Below are 11,533 nucleotides of genomic sequence, written 5' to 3' on the forward strand. Positions count from 1 at the left end.
TCAGGAGGAAGATTAGGGAAGAGCTCTGGGAGGAGCCCCAGGAGACCACCTCCGGCTGGGTGGAAAGAATGAGGGGAGGAGCTGCCTGAGGCTCAGGTCTGTATCTCAGACAGCCTCTCACCTGAGGGGAGATGGAGGCAGGGTACCCTGCTCCCAGCAGGGGGTCTCCCCAGAGCCCCTGGCTGGCTACAGACTCAATCAGGTTTCTGAGGTTCCCAGTCAGAGGACTCAAGACACTCTCATCCTTGGTCTTGAGGCTGGCAGAATCACAGAGGTGGCCTCCTTACCATGCCCTGTGCACAGCTTCTGGGGTGACCTTGGAGTCTCAGGGTTGTTCTGAAGTCCGGGGGTGCTGCCTTTGGACTCTGAGCTGCCTGGAGTTGCCATGGACATCCCAGGCACCCATGGATGACAGGCCCATGCTGGGGGATAGGAGGCAGGGGCCCACTGTCTGCACCCCCCAACCCCTGAACTGTACCAGGCTGACCAGCCCAGGGTCAGGAAGTGTGCATTGTCTAGCCCACCTCCTGAGAATCCTGCAGCCTCAGCTGCCATCCACACTGTCTCAGCCCACCGTGACCTCCCCTTCCTGCCCCTCTCTGCCCCTCTGTTCACACTCCAAGAAACTGCGCTGAAGGGATTCAGTTCAACAAATTGGCCCTTGAGCCTACTCTAGGTTCTCCAAAGATGCAAGATTGCTTGCTCCCCACATCCACTGTGCACGGACCATCTTCATCTTCCTCCCTGACCCCAGACTCCCTGCTGTTGCCAATTCACCCAGCCCAATGGCCAAATTTGCTAACAAGGTTCTGTATATATCAAAGCTATGATTTTTCCACTAGTCATGTATAGATATGAGAGTTGGACCATTAAGAAGGCTGAGCACCAAAGAAGTAATGCTTTCAAACTGGTGTTGGAGAAGACTCCTGAGAGTCCCTTGATCAGGAAGGAGATCAAACCAGTCAATCCTAAAGGAAGTCAGCCCTGAATATTCATTGAAAGGACTGATGCTGAAGCTGAAGCTCCTGATGCGAAGAGCTGACTCATTTGAAAAGACCCTGATGCTGGGAAAGATTGAGGGCAGGAGGAGAAGGGGATGACAGAGGATGAGACGGTTGGATGGCATCACCAACTCAATGGACGTGAGTTTGCGCAAACTCCAGGAGACAGTGAAAGACAGGGAAGCCTGGCATGCCACAGTCCATGGGGTTGCAAAGAGTCAGACACAACTTAGCTACTGAACAACAACAATGACCAAATTCCCTCCTGTTTCCTCCCATGTCCGGGACCAACAGTGCTGGCCTGGCCAGGCCAGGGCTGTGACAGCCAAGACCGCCCACAGCGGCCCTCAGTCCAGCAATTGTCTCCCCAAAGGATCCAGCAAGTTTGTTTCAATTGCTCTGATTTTCATTTCCTTCACAAGGCCCTTTAAATCCAGATTTTAAAATCGCTCCAACATTTGTCATCCTGACAGATGCCAGGAGCAAACACGAACCAGGCCTGAAGTAGGGCATCCTGTGGACTGAGGGTCTCCACCCAGGACGGTCTGGTGCCTCGCAGGCAGGGGTGTGTCCTCTGCCCAGTGCCGAGACCCCAACAAAGCTGGGTTTAAATCCTGGTGAGAGATTCTGATTGTCAGGCTCAGGTCATCCTCAGGTCCTGGTGGCAGGCGGCAAGAGTCTCAGGCAGGAGTGTGGGCAGGCGCCTGCGGGGACATCATCATGGGTTTGTCATGCTTGACCTCATCTCAAGGCCAAACCCAAGAGCTCTCTGGCCAGAGTTGACCGCTCACAGACACACCCTGCTGTGAACTGAACAATTAGTCCACCCACCTCTTCAGCCTTTGAGGACTTGAAAATGAACTCAGGGAAGGGACCCAGAGAGGATTCTTTTCTTTTTTTTAACATTTATTATTAAAAACAATTTTTTTAGCCACACTGTGTGGCATGCAGGATCTTCGTTCCCTGACCAGGGATCAAACCTGCACCACCCCCAGTGGAAATGTGGAGTCTTAACCACTGGATCACCAGGGAAGCCCCAGAAAAGGCTTTCCTGAGAGGAGAAGCCTGGCGTCCCAGAACCAGGAGGGAAGGTGAAGAGTTCCCATGAACTCAGTTCCACCTGTTTCCATCTGTCCACAGTCACAGGCTGGTTGGGCTCATTGCCCCGGGATGGGCTAGGGAGCCAGACTTCAGTCCAGGTGTGCTGGGCTGAGAGGCAGGGGGACTCCAGCCCAGGCCCACTAATAACGACACTTGTGAGTCTGTGAGATGGAGCAGGAGGAGGTGGAGGCCCTGGGAGCAGCCAGGACATGGGGAGTGAGGCGGTGGCCACCTCTCTGAGCCACAGACTTTGGGCTGAGGGTCATCCTTCAATCCTTGCACTTTGGCTAAGATTCCCCAGGCATGGGCCCCGCCTCCTCCCTGTGCGGGACAGGTTGCCAGGTCCCCCCACCAGGGCCTGGTGTTGGTCCCCAAAGTGCCTCGTGCTAGGCTCAGGTGTCACCACTCAGACAAGGGACACAGAGGAGTCTGCTTGCCCCTCTGACCAGCAGGGGCCTCTGGCGGGGGGGGGGGGGGGTCCCATCTCCTATGATCCTCCCGTGATTAGACCTTCAGGGTCTGCCCCACCTGGATGAGCGCAGACTCCCCCTGAATCTGCAGCCATTCCACTTGGAGGCCCTTCCAGAGGTGGAAGGTAGCTGCCAGTGCCCAGATGCCAAGAAAAACACGGACGGTGGGGTTCATGTCCTCAGCCCTCCACCCCCAACCTCCCCTCAGAGGCCAGGCCAGTTCACATAGGACAGGAAGCCACGAGTCTGATGGCTGGACCGGCTCCCTCACATCTCACCAGAATGTATTCTCTATCTCATCAGGAAATGCAGGCTGGTCCCGGGTTCGGCCTCTTTTACGTGGGTGGAGGCAGAAAGCTTCTCGCAGGCCCTGGGGGCCCTAGAAGGAAAGTGCTTCCACCTGGGGCCAAGGGGCCGCCCGTGGGCTTGGCTGACCTTCCTTCAGCCTTGGGAGCTCGCCCCTCACTGAGTGGGATTTATAAGCTCATCACCCTGCGATGATAACGACTTGCACATGTGTGATCAGCGTGTGTCCTGCCTTTCGCTTTGATTCGGTGTCAAATGCTAGAGGAGGTGGGCGTTTTGTGGCAGAGGGCCAGTGCCGGTGAGGGACAGCCTCCTGTGGGGGCTGGGGGCAGAAGTCACACGGTCTTTGTTATGAATGGCGTGGTCACATCGAGTACCCCTGGCCCGGGATGTGGCTCCTCTCCTCTGTGTCCGAGTTACACTGAGGTGGACCAGGCAGATGCCCAGGTGGAAACAGAAAGGATAGGGTTGGAGGAAGGTACCTGCCCGACACCAATTACCTGTGATCAAGAATGTGCCCTGGACTATTTTCACTTCGTCTGTATTTTCTTTATTTCCCTCCCATTCTGGTAGAGCTGCTTTTGGACATTTGGTCCAGTTCAGCAGAGCTAAAAGGGAAAGAAGGTTAGAGGCCCCCATGCTCCTTACCACAGTAGGATGCTGGCATGGGAACATCCTTCTGCACTGCCCCCAGCCCTGGTCCACAGGACCACCGAGGACTCAGGTCAGGGAGCTGCAGAGTGGCCATGGGGCTCCCGGCTCTGACACTGCAGGGGTCTAGCTGGGACCACAACACACACACACCCCTGCCTTTTTTGGGTTCAGGTGTGAGGGCCATAACACAGAGACAGACATACAGACACACACAGACACACACACACACCTGCCTTTCTGGCCTTGAAGTCTTGTTTCTCTGCCTTCCCCTCTCCATCCCTCACACAAAACCCACAGAAGCTGTTGTTTTTTTTTTAAGCATTTTTTTCTTCTTACCCCAATCAAATTGATGACCAGGAAAATATGTGGCTTGGTAAGCAAAATTCTTGTGAAGACAAAATTCCAAAGCCCTTGGCAGCCGTGACCTCACTGCACGGATACGCGGCAGATCACGGCTGTTTTTATAAATCGCCGCCCGCCCGGGGGCAGCACACAATGGCCAGTGTTGACACCGGATTCCTCACGTTCCCCAGGCCCCCACTCTACATGCTGCTGCTTGGGGTGCGTCCCCTGTGTGGCTCCGCGTCCGTTCCCAACCCTGGAGCCCAATCTGTCCTTGAGTGGACGCTCACCCGTGACTGCATGAGGAAGGACAGGCTGGACCCTGGGGCAGGTGTAACCCCAGGAGCACAGGCCATGGCCCAGGAGGGACAAGCCTCACTGGGAACTGAGGTCCTGCCCTCCTCTCAGGGCTCAGAGCCTCCCTGGGAGACCCAGCCCCGCACCCTGCATCTCCGGCTGACTTTGTCCTGGTGGGAAGGTCTAGGGTAGGGGAGGTGGGGCCAATGGGTGTTCAGGGTGCCCGGGACTATGGCTGCATGCCCCTCGCCCAGAGGACTTTCCAGGACCCCTCGAGGTGGCTTCCTTTGGCCTCTGCCCCAGCACAAGCCCCTCAGACACCACCAACCCTCTATTACCATGTACTGATTTTTCACAGCACTTAGCCACCTGCCATCCGGAGTGGAATCACCAAGCAGGCAGGGACTCTGGATCGTGCCGGCACACAGTAGGCTCTGCTCAGAGTGAATGTCAGCTCACACCTCTGGGGGGTCTCACCAGCTCTCTGGGGGCCCCCGCCAACTATGACCACACAAAACAGCCGCTCAGAAGGGCGGCCTTGGGGGAGGGGACGGCACCCAGGCCTGCATGACTGATCTCACGGATCCCCTGTCACATGACGCCCAGAACCACTGCTCAGGCAGAAAGCTGCCCCAAATCTTACTCTGCAGAAGGGAATGCTGACAGCCTGGCCAGGCCAGTTCCCACCACACAGGCCTGAATTAAACAGTTTAATCAATTAGTGAGATGGAAGCCTCTGTGTCAGCTGCAGCTCTAATGAGGGGCTCCCTGCCCCCACCCGTGGGACGCATCAGCCTTCTCCCTGGGCGCCTCGACAGGGCCGGATTCAGCCCAGGTCCTCCCCAGGCGGTCGCAGCCCCAGAAGCCGGTCTGGGAGCCAGGCCCCAGGGCCTCAGCTGGACGCTCGGCCACAGAGGGCCAGGCCCTCCCTGCAACCAACTTTCCCTCCACGGCCCAAGCGGCAGAGCCAGGAAGGCCTGGGGTGGGGGCGGTGGGGACTTGGGGGAGAACTACACAACTGTCTCTGTTTGTGGATAAGGACACAAAACTCCTGGGGACCTGGATGTGGCCCAGTGGGACTGAGGTCACAGGGATGACAGGTGGACCAGCCAGCTCACCCCGCTCCCTTCCTAGCGTTTCTCAGCCTCGAACACACACGCACCACAGGTCCATGCACAGACACAGGAGCAGACACACGCATCTGCACGCACGGGCTCCCAGGCTGCAATCTCCCAGCAGTTTCAAAGCATTGGCACGGGACCCAGGCACCCTGCAGAGACTCAGGCCTGGAACCTCCCCTTGATCTGTCCAGGTCAAGGCGCAGGGTCAGGGTCCATGCCAACGTACATGTGTGATCATGTGACATGGTGGGGGCATGTCTCTTTGTTTCTGCCTACCCCAACCCCCACCTCCCAGCCTCTGCGGTGTGAGTGACTCGGCACTGACTGCACCAGCCTGTGTGTGTCCTTCTGACAATCAGGTTGGACTTTTCTCAGTGCATTAGAGATAAAGCTGCCCACCCGCTCATGATCACTAGAAAGTTCCTCATATATTTGCAGCGAGGGGGATGGACATTTCAACGCTTGGCTTCAGTGAGCAGGAAAGGCCAGCCAGAAAGAAAGCAAACCTCAGCCCAGCCCAATGTCCTCCGACTTCCGTTCTAAAAAAGACAGGGGCTGTGGGTCGCTGACCTTGCACAGGGACTGGGCAATAATCTGGTGCAAATCTCTTTTCTTCTCTGGGCACTGACATGTCCTGGAATGGAAGCTTGCCCGCAAGCGTGGGGTCAGGGCTGCATGCCTATCTGGCAGGGAGACCCTCACCCATACCCCCAGGCCCTGGGGTAGCTAAGGAGATGGCTAGGGAAAAGTCCATTTAACACCCACGACAATCTCCGCTCTCCTCAGAGAGGACCCTGAAAAGGAACACAGGAGCCCAGGCTCACACATGCCGGCTGCAGACTCCATGCCCCAACACCCCAGCACCACTCACCTCCACACACTGTCCTTTGTCCACTGAGGTGTTGAACGGTGGCCCCGCCTGGGGGTCCCAAGTGGGGGTCCAGTAGTGACATACCCACCGCAAGGATGCAAGTAGGACGGCTGTTGTAGTTGCTGCTGCTGCTGCTGATAGTTGCTAAGTTGTGTCCAACTCTTTTGTGACTACATGGACTGTAATCCACCAGGTTCCTCTGTCCAGGGGATTTCCCAGGCAAGAATCCTGGGGTGGGTTGCCATTTCCTTTTCCAGGGGATCTTCCCGACCCAGGGATCGAACACACGTCTCTTGCATCTCCTGCTTGGCAGGTGGATTCTTACCACTGCGCCACCTGGGAAGCCCACATGTCATGTTCAAAGTCACCGAGGGCCGTGCAGGCCGGGGTGCGGGCTTCCTCGGCCTCTGGGAGCTGGGGACAGATCCTGTAGTGAGAGTCCTCCACCAGCCTCCTGGGTGCTGAGCACAAGGGACCAGGGAGCCCTCTCAGGGCAGGGAGGTACCATCCCACTCTGCCCTTCTTCCCCTAATGCTGTGGGAAGGGCAAAGGACAGAGGGGCCTCCAGGAGGGGCCTCATCTTGAAAGTGCCTTGGGAATACTTTGGAGCACATTGAGGGTCATCTTGGAGGGTGAGAAAATGCCATCCATCCATTCAAGGCGGCAGGACGCAGTGTTTCACGGGGAAAACCCCAGGCTGGGCTTCCTATTTACTGTACTTACTCCCATCTCAAAGTGGGCCCACTCCAAGGGCAAAGCCATCTGAGGCCATGACAGGACTTCTACGGACCAGCAAGGAACCAGTGAGTCCAGACCCGCCCCACCCCCAGCTGTGCCTGCAGCTGCCCTGGTGAGACTGTCCCCACCCTTCTGAGCCCACCCTGTCATGCCACATCTGTGTCAGCTGTGCAGGTGAGTGGAGCCCAAACGCAGGGCAGATGGGGCATCTTGCGGGGAGGGGGTCAGGGGGCACAGGTGAGGTCCCGAAATCCAGCCAGAGAAGAAGAGAAGCTGGGAAAGATGGGACGGGGCGGGGGTGGGGGTGGGGGTGGGCGGTCCACAGACAGGACAGGAGAGAGCAATGGGGAGGAGGCATGCGCAGGGCTTGAGAGGGGCCACCCACAGTGAGAGAGGCCTAGGACGCTGGGCAGAGGGGGGCTGCGGGTGGGCCTGGTAGGCGGTCTCTGGGCCACCGGGGCCCGTCATCACCCTTGGTGCCTGGGGCAAGAAGGTGACTCAGGACAGGTAGTGCTGGAACCACACCTGGACTTTCCTGGCAGTGAGCTCAAAGGCAACCGGTTACAACGTAGCATCGGGTGGCGGAGACACCTGGGATGGGGGGGTGGAGGGCTAAGAGAGAGAAGGAGAGACAGAGAGACAGAGACAGACGGGATGGGGAGGCAACCCGGTCCCTCGCATCAAAAACCACACCTGCCCCGTGGCTTCCACCTACACGAATCACTGAGCTCTGAGAGTCAGATACAAGTTGGGGGCCAGTTTTCTAAAAACGCAGACACAGGCACATACACGGCACGCTGCACACAATTTTAGGGGGAATTCACAAGCACTCAGGCTGCCTGGGGACACTGCCAAGCCCCCTTCATCGCAGGTAAGGAGGTACCTGGGTGGGTTTGTCTCCTACAGATGTGGCAAAACATTCCCACAAACTTGTGGCTTAGAAAGCAACACAAGGTTAGATCGCCTGGCTCTCGAGTGTCAGGTGTTGGCTCTCTCTGCAGGACCCTCCTCCACCTCCATAGCCAGCACACTCTGTCTCTTTGGTTCTCGCTCTTCTCACTCTCCTCCTTAGATGGGTTCTTTTAAGGACGCCTGTGACAATAGATTTCCCCGGTGGCTCAGCGGTAAAGAATCTGCCTGCAGTGCAAGAGCCGCAGGAGCCTCAGGTTTGATCCCTGAGTCGGGAAGATCCCCTGGAGGAGGGCATGGCAACCCACTCCAGTATTCTTGCCTGGAGAATCCCATGGACTATAGGGTCGCAGAGTCAGACACGACTGAAGCGACTTGGCACACGTAATGACAGTAAGCCCAGCAGGATAATCTCCTCATCTGATTAGCAATCTTAGTTCCATGTGCGGCTTTAACTCCCCTTTGCCATGTCAGGTAACATATTCACAGGGATTATGTGGATAATTACTCCAGGGATTCCAATGAGACACCTTTGGGAGCCACTGGTCTGCCATCCCCTCCACAGCGGGTGAAGAGGACAGAAGGGATATGGACTAGATTCGTGGAAACGTGGCCCAGCCAGCAGGGGGTTGAAACGAATTGTCTCCAGAAGACCCTGCTCCTCCTCTAAAACCGAGTGGTTTCCTCAGTGCTCCAGAGGCAGACAGCAAAGGGAAAGGTCACGTGGTGCTCCATCACTGTCCCCGCCCAGCATTCCTCCCTCCCAGGCCTGTTTGCTCCTCCCACACACCAGCTCCCCCCTTCCTCAACGCCTGGCTCAAACCCCACCTCAAACACCATGGATAAAACGGCAGTTCATCCGCCTCTGCCCACCCACACTGCATCCCAGCCCCAGCTCTGCCCCCCAGCCCCAGCTCTGCCCTGTTTCCCTCGGCACCAGCAGTCACCTCAGTGTGATTCAGCACCTGTCGGTTTACATGCTGACTGTCCCCCAGCTCCGGGGCAGCCTCCTGGTGCTGGAGCTGGAATGGAAGCCCCACAGGTACGTCTGACTCTAGGCTCCACCCTCGCCCAGCAAAGAGGAGACTCAGAGCGACAGCACATGTGTCAGGCCATCCAGTCTGGCCTGGGATGTCCACAGGGGCCCTTACCTGGAGGCCAGCTGGCCTCTGGAGGCCAGGCCAGTGACTCCCACATGCAGCAGTCTGGAGGTTTCCCTGGGTCCCAGTGGACCACACAGGCAGGCGTGGGTCAAGGCCAAGCCCTGGCGAGCACACAGCCCCTACACCTGGGGTCCATCCCACCCGGGCTCCTCCGGGCAGGCAACGATGGTGCTGGAAATGAGGTCTGGGGCATATGATGAGCAGCCCCCAGCTGGAGGTTGCAGGGTCAGCCTGACTCCTCAGGTGGTCGGGACAGGGGAGAGGTGGGTGGTCTCCTTGCTTTGGGGTTCAGGAGCCTGAGGCTTCAGGAAGCCCAGACCAGCAGGAGGAGAGGGCCAGGGACCCATATGTGTGCTAGGAAAGCACCCTTAGCACAGGGGTGCCATCAGGAAGCAGGAGAGCTGCTGCCCATGGATGCCATGATGGCTGAGTCTCAGTGTTTCCTGACCTTGATGTTATTGGACAGCCCGGGACTTGGGGCTCCCATCAGCATGCCCAGTGTCACAGGCCAAGAGAGTAGGGATCTCACTTAGGGTCTGCCAGGAAGAGGTGTTTCTTGGGTGGTTTCTGGGCTTTGGCCGACCGGTGCAGAGTGTGCAAGATGGGAGGGAGTGGACACGAGGGGTGGGGGTGGGGGGCACCACTTGGCAGGACAGAGGTGGGATCCAGGGCACCCCGGGCCAGGACTCAGGGCTCCTCCACGCCTCCCCTTCAACTTCTGGATGGAGCCACAGTGGGCTGCGGGCCTCTCCATCCACAGAGAGACGGGGGTTGCCCAGAGCCAAGGGCCACTGGTCAGTCATAAGGACCCTCCAGAGAGCCTCTGGGTGCCTAGTCCCCTCAGGGCTCCAGTGTTGAGGGGGCAGGAGTTCTGGTGTTAAGAGAGTGGGCTGGTGCATGTGGGGGCCTCAGACCCCACAGCAGCCCCTGGGCAGCAGGAAGGCACAGGTTGGATGGAGGTGGGGGCTCTGCACCCCCTCAAAAATGGTGACCTTTCCAGCCCCTCCCCAACACCCAGCAGCCCTGGACTACTGCCAGGGCTCTGCTTGGCCAGAGAGAAACCTCCCACGTGCCGGCACTAGGCACCCATCTGCGGGGCCGCACTCTCAGCGCCAAACCCCACCCTCTCCCCAACCTGTCCAACACGCTCCCTCCAGGCTCCCTCCAGACTCTCGCCAAGAGGCCTCTACCCCCAGGCACTTCCTGCAAAGCTTCAGCCTCACGTGGAGGAAACACTGCTGTCCACCAGACATCAGCACATGGGGTCAAGGCCCCGGATCCTCCTGGGGCAGATCCTGGCGTCCCTGTATTGACTGACGTGAGGGATGCCAGCCCAAAGCCCGACAATCTGGTTCTGCAGCATCCGCGTGCCCAGCCAGCCCAGAAAACCCAATGCGTGACCCCAGGAGCGGGTCAGCTCCTCCCCTGCCTTGGACCAGGCACGTCTGCTGCTGTTACAGGCGTCCTCCTGGTGTAACGCATCCCAGTGACTAGCCACAGTGGGACCTGTGCCCGTCACCAGACCTGCTGTTTCAGGTCATCACCCTGCTTCTTGTTGGGCAGGTATTGAGCACCTGCTTCTTGTTGCGACCTGCAGGAGCCCACAGGCCTGAGCCAGGGCACACCTGAGCTGACCCACAGGCCTGAGCCGGCAGACAGCCACTCCTCACAGTGTGCCTGAGTTTTCCCTGCAGGGGATCAGTGTCAGCCTCTCCCAGGTCCTTGGCGTCTCAGCAGTTGCTTGGGAAGAATCACAGCCTTGGGTCTGATTACATGACAAACCTGTTAAGGTGAAGCCCTTAGCAGGATGAACAGAGTATCTCCTGAGATTCTTATCTTACCCAGAACCTGTGCATGTGAACTCATCTGGAAATGAAGTCTTTGTAGGTATGGTCAAGATGAGGTCTTACTGGATCAGGATGGGCTTGGGTCCAGCAATCATTGGGCGTATAAGTGGAGGGCCACGTGGACAGAGATACTCAGAGGGAAGAAGGCCAAGGAACAGCAGAACAGAGACTGTGATGTGTCCACCAGATCAAGGGCCAAGGACTGTTGGCAACACTAGAAGCTGGAAGAGACAGGGAGGGGTCTCCCCTGGCACTGTTGCAGGGAGCGCAGCCCTGCCCACACCTTGATTTTGAATTTCTGGTCTCTAGAACCGTGAGAGAATAAGCATCTGTTGTTTAAGCTCCTGGGTTGTGGTCATCTGTTTCGGCAGCTGTAGGATACTGACTCATCCTTGAGGATCTGGGGCTCAGAACAGCCCCTAGGTATCTAGACACTTGCCCTGGGATCAGGCGTTTGGGGGAAGCTGAGGTCAAAGGGCAGGATCTGGGTTAACAGGAAGGGGGTGGGATTGGTCCACCAGAAAGACAGGGGTTGTAAGTATGGAGGTAACAGCCTCACTTAGAGTTGGGTCCAGTATGAAAGGTCCCTCACGCCAGGGCTGGCAGTGGGGGGCACTGACCCCAGGAGAAGATCTGACCTGGACCCCCAGCTAAGGGCCACACACCCCTGACCAGGGCTGAAGACAGACGCGCCATTGATCCGTCAGAGGCTG

This window comes from Ovis aries, chromosome 11 (genome assembly GCF_016772045.2).
Source record: "Ovis aries strain OAR_USU_Benz2616 breed Rambouillet chromosome 11, ARS-UI_Ramb_v3.0, whole genome shotgun sequence".
NCBI classification, from domain to species: Eukaryota; Metazoa; Chordata; class Mammalia; order Artiodactyla; family Bovidae; genus Ovis; species Ovis aries.